Source organism: Ranitomeya imitator, chromosome 4 (genome assembly GCF_032444005.1).
Source record: "Ranitomeya imitator isolate aRanImi1 chromosome 4, aRanImi1.pri, whole genome shotgun sequence".
NCBI classification, from domain to species: Eukaryota; Metazoa; Chordata; class Amphibia; order Anura; family Dendrobatidae; genus Ranitomeya; species Ranitomeya imitator.
In genome coordinates this window covers 505,536,675-505,547,922 of record NC_091285.1, presented here as the reverse complement: position 1 = coordinate 505,547,922, position 11,248 = coordinate 505,536,675, and positions in this window count along the sequence as shown.

Below are 11,248 nucleotides of genomic sequence, written 5' to 3'. Positions count from 1 at the left end.
TTCATTGTAAGTAAGACGCACATTAAACCGGTAAGTGGGAATACTATCTTGCATGCTGCTAGCAGTCACCCTGCTCACACAATCAAAGCTATACCAGTTGGCGAATTCACCAGATCTAAACGTAATTGCAGTAGGGAGGAAGACAGACTCAAGGAATATGGGGATTTAAAGAAAAAATTCAGTGACCGTAAATATTATTGGTCGCTTGATAGGGCCAAAAAAAATAGTGAACAAGAAATGCAGGGATGATTTATTAACATCAAATAAAAATAACCTATCTGCGAGACACAATTATAATAATAAGCCCCATGTATGTCTTCAGTACAGCCCCCAATTTGGACAAATTAAGAATATTATTAATAATAGATTACCCATCCTCTATGAGGATCATATTCTTACGGATATCCTGAAGGATGGAGTTAATGTGGTTGCAAGAAAAGCTCAAACTATAGGGGATATTGTTGCTCCAAATACTATTACAATTAAACCTGAAGGGAGTACATGGTTGGAGTATAAAGGTTTCTTTAAATGCGGCACAACAGCGTGTAGTACGTGTGCACACTCTATAACTGGGAACACATTTACGAACTCAGAAAAAAATAAGAGTTATAAAATAAATAACTATATCAATTGCCATACAAAAAATGTAGTATATAAAGTGGAGTGCACAGCCTGTCAATTAGCATATATAGGCTGCACAACACGTAAACTTAAAACGCGCATTACGGAACATATCAGAGACGCTAATATCTCTAATTTTACCACCAGGAATGTATCCATGGTTTCCAAACATTTTAATACAGTACATAGGGGAGATATTAAAACGTTAAAAGTTCAGGGTATTGAAAAAGTTCACTCACATAGACGTGGAGGTGACACTAAAAGGCAGCTACTTACCAGAGAAGCCTTTTGGATGTATAATTTAAATACCCGTTCCCCTGCAGGTCTTAATAAAAGAAATGAAATTTTGTATCATTACTGTTAATATCTTTATTATAAGAATTTTTCTGATGCTATTTCTATACATGTCTCCTGTATTTAAGCTCAATTGACTGCGGTCTTTAGGACCTTATGCACCATCATGTGACTCTGGTATAGTGGCTAAAATTTTGTTTTCCATTTCTCTTTTTGGGGTCAAAATAGAAGGAATGACATTTTATATTATCATTGTTAATATTTTATATTAGTATTTACTATTTGTATATATTTTCTGTTGTTTTCCGCTTTGTCTTGCGATAGAATTTATGCAGCAGTGACCTGCAGGACCTGTCTATTTGTCATGTGATTTCAATGGAATATGTGATAGGTCCATAGTATATATATAAGCAAGACCAAACGTGGAATGTATATGGGCATGAATAAGATCCTGCGTGATCGAAACGCGTTGCCTACATTCATGTAACCACCGGTGTCCTTAGTAACCTGTAAGGATGTCCTTTTAAATGAAGATGGACTAATAAAGATTTTCACCATTTTTTGAGCTGGAGTTTCCACGTTTTCGTATATTAATATCTGTGTATTTTAAGTGTCAGATCAGTGGCCCAAAGGCATTTAACCCCTTAAAAATATCAGTTATTTATTCAAATCTGTGAAAATGTGCTGTTTGCCCACTTTGATGCCAGTTCTGATGCCCAGAACTGTTATGATCCGGTGGTTTAGGAGCAATATGGGACGAGCTCTGAAGGAAGTGGTAACTGTATTGACCGCAGTCCCTAAGCTCAACACAACACTAGAAGTAGCCATGGGATGCTCCAGACACTCTCTAGGCACCTCGTCACAGCCTAAGATCTAACTACCCCTAAAGATAGAAACAGGAAAACTATCTTGCCTCAGAGAAAATCCCCAAAGGATAGATAGCCCCCCACAAATAATGACTGTGAGTGGAGAGGGAAAAGACATACACAGAATGAAACCAGGATGAGCACAGGAGGCCAGTCTAGCTAGATAGATAGATAGGACAGGATGGAATACTGTGCGGTCAGTATAAAACACTACAAAATATCCAGACAGAGTTTACAAAAATCTCCACGCCTGACTAAAGGTGTGGAGGGTAAATCTGCTTCCCAGAACTTCCAGCTAACTGAATTAATTCATACTGACAAGCTGGACAAACATAGAAAGCACAGAACGGATAAGTCCACAACCTGTGGACAGAAAAGAGCAAGCAAGGACTTAGCTTTGCTGAACTGGTCAGGATAACAGGGAAATCCAAAGAGATGTGAATCCAACCAGGAACCATTGACAAGTGGCACAAGCTGAAGGAAAGAGCCAGGCTAAATAGCCGAGCAGAATAGACAATCAGTGGAAGCAGCTGCTGACTGCTAAATCCAAGGAGCAGCCATACCACTTAAAACCACCGGAGGGAGCCCAAGAGCAGAACTCACAAAAGTGCCACTTACAACCACCGGAGGGAGCCCAAGAGCAGAATTCACAACAGTACCCCCCCCCCTTGAGGAGGGGTCACCGAACCCTCACCAGAGCCCCCAGGCCGAGCCAAGTGAAAAGCACGAACCAAATCGCTGGCATGGACATCGGAGGCAACCACCCAAGAATTATCCTCCTGGCCATAACCCTTCCACTTGACAAGATACTGAAGCCTCCGCCTCGAAAAACGAGAATCCAAAATTTTCTCAACCTCATATTCCAACTCTCCCTCAACCAACACCGGGGCAGGAGGATCAACCGAGGGAACAACGGGCACCACATATCTCCGCAACAAAGATCTATGGAAAACATTATGAATGGCAAAAGAGGCTGGAAGAGCCAAACGAAAAGACACCGGATTGATAATTTCAGAAATCTTATAAGGACCAATAAACCGAGGCTTAAACTTAGGGGAAGAAACCTTCATAGGAACATGACGAGAAGACAACCAAACCAAATCCCCCACACGATGACGGGGACCAACACGCCGACGGCGGTTAGCAAAACGTTGAGCCCTTTCCTGAGACAACGTGAAATTGTCCACCACATGAGTCCAAATCTGCTGCAGCCTGTCCACCACAGAATCCACACCAGGACAATCAGAAGGCTCAACCTGCCCAGAAGAAAAACGAGGATGAAAACCAAAATTACAAAAGAAAGGTGAAACCAAAGTAGCCGAACTAGCCCGATTATTAAGGGCAAACTCGGCCAACGGCAAAAAAGCCACCCAATCATCCTGATCAGCAGACACAAAGCATCTCAAATAGGTCTCCAAGGTCTGATTAGTTCGCTCAGTTTGGCCATTAGTCTGAAGATGAAACGCCGAAGAAAAAGACAAATCAATGCCCATCCTAGCACAAAAGGCCCGCCAAAACCTAGAGACAAACTGAGAACCTCTGTCAGACACAATATTCTCCGGAATGCCATGCAAACGCACCACATGCTGAAAAAACAATGGAACCAAATCTGGGGAGGAAGGCAACTTAGGCAAAGGTACCAGATGGACCATTTTAGAGAACCGGTCACAAACAACCCAGATAACAGACATCTTCTGGGAAACAGGAAGATCCGAAATAAAATCCATGGAAATATGCGTCCAGGGCCTCTCAGGGACCGGCAAAGGCAAAAGCAACCAACTAGCGCGGGAACAGCAAGGCTTGGCCCGGGCGCAAGTCCCACAGGACTGCACAAAAGCACGCACATCGCGCGACAAGGAAGGCCACCAAAAGGACCTAGCAACCAAATCTCTGGTACCAAAAATCCCAGGATGACCAGCCAACACTGAACAATGAACCTCAGAAATCACCTTACTTGTCCATCCATCAGGAACAAACAGCTTCCCCACTGGACAGCGGTCAGGCCTATCAGCCTGAAATTCCCAAAGCACCCGCCGCAAATCAGGGGATATGGCAGAAAGAATCACCCCTTCCTTAAGAATGCCAACCGGCTCAAGGACTCCAGGAGAATCAGGCGAAAAACTCCTAGAGAGGGCATCAGCCTTAACATTCTTAGATCCCGGAAGATACGAGACCACAAAATCAAAACAGGAGAAAAACAGGGACCATCGAGCCTGTCTAGGATTCAGCCGCTTGGCCGACTCGAGGTAAATCAGATTCTTATGATCAGTCAAGACCACAACATGGTGCTTAGCTCCCTCAAGCCAATGTCGCCACTCTTCAAACGCCCACTTCATAGCCAACAACTCCCGATTGCCGACATCATAATTGCGTTCCACAGGCGAAAACTTTCTGGTAAAAAAAGCACACGGTTTCATCAAAGAACCATCAGAATCCCTCTGAGACAAAATGGCCCCTGCCCCAATCTCAGAAGCGTCAACCTCAACCTGAAAAGGAAGAGAAACATCCGGCTGACGCAACACAGGGGCAGAAGTAAATCGGCGCTTAAGCTCCCGAAAGGCCTCAACAGCCGCAGAGGACCAATTCGTCACATCAGCGCCTTTCTTCGTGAAATCAGTAAGGGGCTTAACCACACTGGAAAAGTTGGCAATGAAACGGCGATAGAAATTAGCAAAGCCCAAAAATTTTTGAAGGCTCTTCACAGATGTGGGTTGAATCCAGTCATGAATAGCTTGGACCTTAACAGGATCCATTTCCATAGACAAGGGAGAAAAAAATAAAACCCAAAAAAGAGACCTTCTGAACTCCGAATAGGCACTTAGACCCCGTCACAAATAAAGCATTATCATGAATGATCTGGAACACCATCCTGACCTGCTTCACATGAGATTCCCAATCATCGGAAAAAATCAAAATATCATCCAAATATACAACCATGAATTTATCAAGATAATTGCGGAAAATATCATGCATGAAGGATTGGAACACAGATGGAGCATTAGAGAGCCCGAATGGCATCACAAGGTATTCAAAATGGCCTTCGGGCGAATTAAATGCAGTTTTCCATTCGTCACCCTGTTTAATACGAACAAGATTATATGCCCTTCGGAGGTCAATCTTAGTAAACCAACTAGCCCCCTTAATCTGAGCAAAAAAATCAGAAAGCAAAGGCAAGGGGTATTGGAATTTGACCGTGATCTTATTAAGAAGACGATAATCAATACAGGGTCTCAAGGAGCCATCCTTCTTAGCAACAAAAAAGAAACCTGCTCCCAATGGTGACGAAGACGGCCAAATATGCCCCTTCTCCAAAGATTCCTTAACATAGCTCCGCATGGCGGCATGCTCTGGCACAGACAGATTGAAAAGTCGGCCCTTAGGGAACTTACAACCAGGAATCAAGTTAATAGCACAATCACAGTCCCTATGTGGAGGAAAGGAACTGGACTTGGGCTCATCAAATACATCCTGGAAATCCGACAAAAACTCAGGGACCTCAGAAGAGGGGGGAAGAGGAAATTGACATCAAAGGAACGTCACTATGTACCCCTTGACAACCCCAACTAGTCACAGACATAGTTTTCCAATCCAGCACCGGATTATGCTCCTGTAACCATGGAAAACCCAGTACAACAACATCATGCAGGTTATGCAACACCAGAAAACGGCAATTTTCCTGATGTGCAGGAGCCATGTACATGGTATTCTGCGTCCAGTACTGAGGTTTATCCTTGGCCAATGGTGTAGCATCAATGCCCCTCAAAGGAATAGGGCTCTGCAAAGGCTGCAAGGAAAAAACCACAGCGCCTGGCGAATTCTAAGTCCATTAAGTTCAGGGCAGCGCCTGAATCCACAAATGCCATGACAGAAAAGGACGACAATGAGCAAATCAGGGTCACAGATAAAAGAAATTTAGGCTGTACAGTACTAATGGTAACAGACCTAGTGACCCTCCTAGTACGTTTAGGGCAATCAGAAATAACATGAGCAGAATCACCACAGTAAAAACACAGCCTATTCTGACGTCTGAATTCCTGCCGTTCTGTTCTAGTCAAAATCCTATCACATTGCATAGGTTCAGGACTCTGCTCAGAGGACACTGCCATATGGTGCATAGCTTTGCGCTCGCGCAGACGCCGATCAATCTGAATGGCTAGAGACATAGATTCGCTCAAACCAGTAGGCGTAGGGAAGCCCACCATAACATCTTTAAGGGCTTCAGAAAGACCTTTTCTGAAAATAGCAGCCAGAGCATCCTCATTCCATTTAGTGAGCACAGACCATTTCCTAAATATCTGGCAGTATAATTCTGCCGCTTCCTGACCTTGACACAGGGCCAACAGGGTTCTTTCTGCATGATCCACAGAATTAGGTTCGTCATACAAGAAACCGAGCGCTTGAAAAAATGCATCTACATTCAGCAATGCTGGATCCCCTGATTCAAGGGAGAATGCCCAGTCCTGAGGGTCACCACGCAGCAAGGATATGATGATTTTAACTTGCTGAATGGGATCACCAGAAGAACGGGTTTCAAAGCAAAAAACAATTTGCAGTTATTTTTAAAGTTCAAAAACTTGGATCTGTCCCCAAAAAACAAATCAGGAGTAGGAATTCTAGGCTCCAAAGCCGGAGTCTGGACAACATAATCTTGGATACTCTGTACTCTTGCAGCAAGTTGATCCACACGAGAAAACAAACCCTGAACATCCATGCCAGAGCATAAATCCTGAACCACCCAGAGGTCAAGAGGAAAAAAAAGACAAAACAAGGCACAGAAAAAAAAATGGCTCAAAATTTTTTCCTTCTTTTGAGATGCATTTAATTCATTTTTGGCCACTTGTACTGTTATGATGTGGTGGTTTAGGAGCAAAATGGGACGAGCTCTGAAGGAAGTGGTAACTGTACTGACCGCAGTCCCTAAGCTCAACACAACACTAGAAGTAGCCGTGGGATGCTCCTGACACTCCCTAGGCACCTCGTCACAGCCTAAGATCTAACTACCCCTAAAGATAGAAACAGGAAAACTATCTTGCCTCAGAGAAAATCCCCAAAGGATAGATAGCCCCCCACAAGTAATGACTGTGAGTGGAGAGGGAAAAGACATACACAGAATGAAACCAGGATGAGCACAGGAGGCCAGTCTAGCTAGATAGATAGGACAGGATGGAATACTGTGCGGTCAGTATAAAACAGTACAAAATATCCACACAGAGTTTACAAAAATCTCCACACCTGACTAAAGGTGTGGAGGGTAAATCTGCTTCCCAGAGCTTCCAGCTAACTGAATTAATTCATACTGACAAGCTGGACAAACATAGAAAGCACAGAACGGATAAGTCCACAACCTGTGGACAGAAAAGAGCAAGCAAGGACTTAGCTTTGCTGAACTGGTCAGGATAACAGGGAAATCCAAAGAGATGTGAATCCAACCAGGAACCATTGACAAGTGGCACAAGCTGAAGGAAAGAGCCAGGCTAAATAGCCGAGCAGAATAGACAATCAGTGGAAGCAGCTGCTGACTGCCAAATCCAAGGAGCAGCCATACTACTTAAGACCACCGGAGGGAGCCCAAGAGCAGAACTCACAAAAGTGCCACTTACAACCACCGAAGGGAGCCCAAGAGCGGAATTCACAACACAGAACCTATTTGGGTCAGGCTGAAGAGACCTGGTTTTGATGTGGGGCTCCCTGTTCTATATGTATGCAGTGTGGTATCAGTGGCCCAAAGTCATGTAACCCCTTAAAAACATCAGTTACTTATTCAAATGGCTACAATTGACTGCCCACTTTCATGCCAGTTCTGATGCCCAGAACCCATTTGGGCCAGGCTGAAGAGACCTGGTTTTGATGTGGGGCGCCCTGTTCTATATGTCTGCAGTGGGAGATCAGTTGCCCAAATGCATTTAACCCTTTCTTCAGCGCTCTTTGGTGCCCACTTTGATACCCATTTTTGTGCCAGTTTTATTGTCTTTGTAACCGTTTTTAAGTGTATTCACATCAGGGCACCTCACTGCATTGCCTTTTATTATTGTGATGCTTATTTTTGTTGTTAAACCTATAAAAAACAGAAAAGAAAATTTGCCGAATAAGGCTATTTTCACACTTCCGTTGGTAGTCGCCCGTCACAAAACGTCGGTGCGATGTACCGACGGAAGTGTGTCCTTTCACATTTCCGTCAGAATTCTGGGTGAGGAAGAGAGTGAGAGCGATATTTCCTGCTGCGCATGTGCAGTATTAACCCCTTTCTGCCATTAGACGTACTATTGCGTCCATGTGGGGTGGGCTTTACTTCCCAAGGACGCAATAGTACGTCATATGCGATCGGCAGCGCTCACGGGGGGAGCGCCGCCGCTCGCGGCCGGGTGTCAGCTGTTTATCGCAGCTGACATCCGGCACTATGTGCCAGGAGCGGTCACGGACCGCCCCCGGCACATTAACCCCCGGCACACCGTGATCAAAGATGATCGCGATGTGCCGGCGGTACAGGGAAGCACCGCGCAGGGAGGGGGCTCCCTGCGGGCTTCCCTGAGCCCCCCGCAGCAACGCGATGTGATCGCGTTGCTGCGAGGGTCTCACCTCCCTCCCTGCTCCCTCCAGCCCCGGATCCAATATGGCCACGGATCCGGGTCCTGCAGGGAGGGAGGTGGCTTCACAGAGCCTGCTCAGAGCAGGCACTGTGAAGGCTGCAGCGCTGCATGTCAGATCAGTGATCTGACAGAGTGCTGTGCAAACTGTCAGATCACTGATCTGTGATGTCCCCCCCTGGGACAAAGTAAAAAAGTAAAAAAAAAATTTCAAATGTGTAAAAAAATATAAAAAAAAATATTCCAAAATAATGAAAAAAAAATAAAAATATTATTCCCATAAATACATTTCTTTATCTAAATAAAAAAAACAAAACAATAAAAGCACACATATTTAGTATCGCCGCGTCCGTAACGGCCCGACCTATAAAACTGGCCCACTAGTTAACCCCTTCAGTAAACACCGTAAGAAAAAAAAAAAAAAAAACGAGGCAAAAAACGCTTTATTATCATACCGCCGAACAAAAAGTGGAATAACACGCGATCAAAAAGACAGATATAACTAACCATGGTACCGCTGAAAACGTCATCTTGTCCCGCAAAAAACGAGCCGCCATACAGCATCATCAGCAAAAAAATAAAAGTTATAGTCCTGAGAATAAAGCGATGCAAAAATAATTATTTTTTCTATAAAATAGTTTTTATCGTATAAAAGCGCCAAAACATAAAAAAATGATATAAATGAGGTGTCGCTGTAATCGTACTGACCCGAAGAATAAAACTGCTTCATCAATTTTACCAAACGCGGAACGGTATAAACGCCTCCCCCAAAAGAAATTCATGAATAGCTGGTTTTTGGTCATTCTGCCTCACAAAAATCGGAATAAAAAGCGATCAAAAAATGTCACGTGCCCGAAAATGTTACCAATAAAAACATCAACTCGTCCCGCAAAAAACAAGACCTCACCTGACTCTGTGGACCAGAATATAGAAAAATTATAGCTCTCAAAATGTGGTAACGCAAAAAATATTTTTTGCAATAAAAAGCGTCTTTCAGTGTGTGACGGCTGCCAATCATAAAAATCCGCTAAAAAACCCGCTATAAAAGTAAATCAAACCCCCCTTCATCACCCCCTTAGTTAGGGAAAAATTAAAAAAATGTATTTATTTCCATTTTCCCATTAGGGCTAGGGTTAGGGCTCGGGTTAGGGCTCGGGTTAGGGCTAGGGTTAGGGCTAGGGTTAGGGCTAGGGTTAGGGCTAGGGCTAGGGCTACAGTTTGGGTTGGGGCTAAAGTTACAGTTAGGGTTTAGATTACATTTACGGTTGGGAATAGGGTTGGGATTAGGGTTAGGGGTGTGTCAGGGTTAGAGGTGTGGTTAGGGTTACTGTTGGGATTAGGGTTAGGGATGTGTTTGGATTAGGGTTTCAGTTATAATTGGGTGGTTTCCACTGTTTAGGCACATCAGGGGCTCTCCAAACGCGACATGGCGTCCGATCTCAATTCCAGCCAATTCTGCGTTGAAAAAGTAAAACAGTGCTTCTTCCCTTCCGAGCTCTCCCGTGTGCCCAAACAGGGGTTTACCCCAACATATGGGGTATCAGCGTACTCAGGACAAATAGGACAACAACTTTTGGGGTCCAATTTCTCCTGCTACCCTTGGGAAAATACAAAACTCGGGGCTAAAACATATTTTTTGTGGGGAAAAAAAAGATTTTTTATTTTCACGGCTCTGCGTGATAAACTGTAGTGAAACACTTGGGGGTTCAAAGTTCTCACAACACATCTAGATTAGTTCCCTGGGGGTCTAGTTTCCAATATGGGGTCACTTGTGGGGGGTTTCTACTGTTTAGGTACATTAGGGGTTCTGCAAACGCAATGTGACGTCTGCAGACCATTCCATCTAAGTCTGCATTCCAAATGGCGCTCCTTCCCTTCCGAGCTCTGCCATGCGCTCAAACGTTGGTTTCCCCCAACATACGGGGTATCAGCGTACTCAGGACAAATTGGACAACAACTTTTGGGGTCGAATTTCTCCTCTTACCCTCGGGAAAATACAAAACTGGGGGCTAAAAAATAATTTTGGGGGGAAAGATTTTTTTTTTTAATTTTCACGGCTCTGCGTTACAAACTGTAGTGAAACACTTGGGGGTTCAAAGCTATCACAACACATCTAGATGAGTTCCTTAGGGGGTCTAGTTTCCAAAATGGTGTCACTTGTGGGAGGTTTCTACTGTTTAGGTACATTAGGGGCTCTGCAAATGCAATGTGACACCTGCAGACCATTCCATCTAAGTCCTCATTCCAAATGGAGCTCCTTCCCTTCCGAGCCCTCCCATGCGCCCAAACAGTGGTTCTCCCCCACATATGGGGTATCAGCGCACTCAGGACAAATTGGACAACAAATTGTGGGGTCGAATTTCTCCTGTTACCCTCGGGAAAATACAAAACTGGGGGCTAAAAAATAATTTTTGTGGGAAAAAATTTTTGTTTTATTTTTACGGCTCTCCATTATAAACTTCTGTGAAGCCCTTGGTGGGTCAAAGCGCTCAGCACACATCTAGATAAGTTCCTAAGGGGGTCTACTTTCCAAAATGGTGTCACTTGTGGGGGGTTTCTACTGTTTAGGTACATTAGGGGCTCTGCAAACGCAATGTGACACCTGCAGACCATTCCATCTAAGTCTGCATTCAAATGGCACTCCTTCCCTTCTGAGCCCTCCCATGTGCCCAAACAGTGGTTCCCCCCACATATGGTGTATCATCGCACTCAGGACAAATTGGGCAACAAATTTTGGGGTCCAATTTCTCCTGTTACCCTCAGGAAAATACAAAACTGGGGGCTAAAAAAATAATTTTTGTGGGAAAAAAATTTTGTTTTATTTTTACGGCTCTGCATTATAAACTTCTGTGAAGCACTTGGTGGGTCAAAGTGCTCACCACA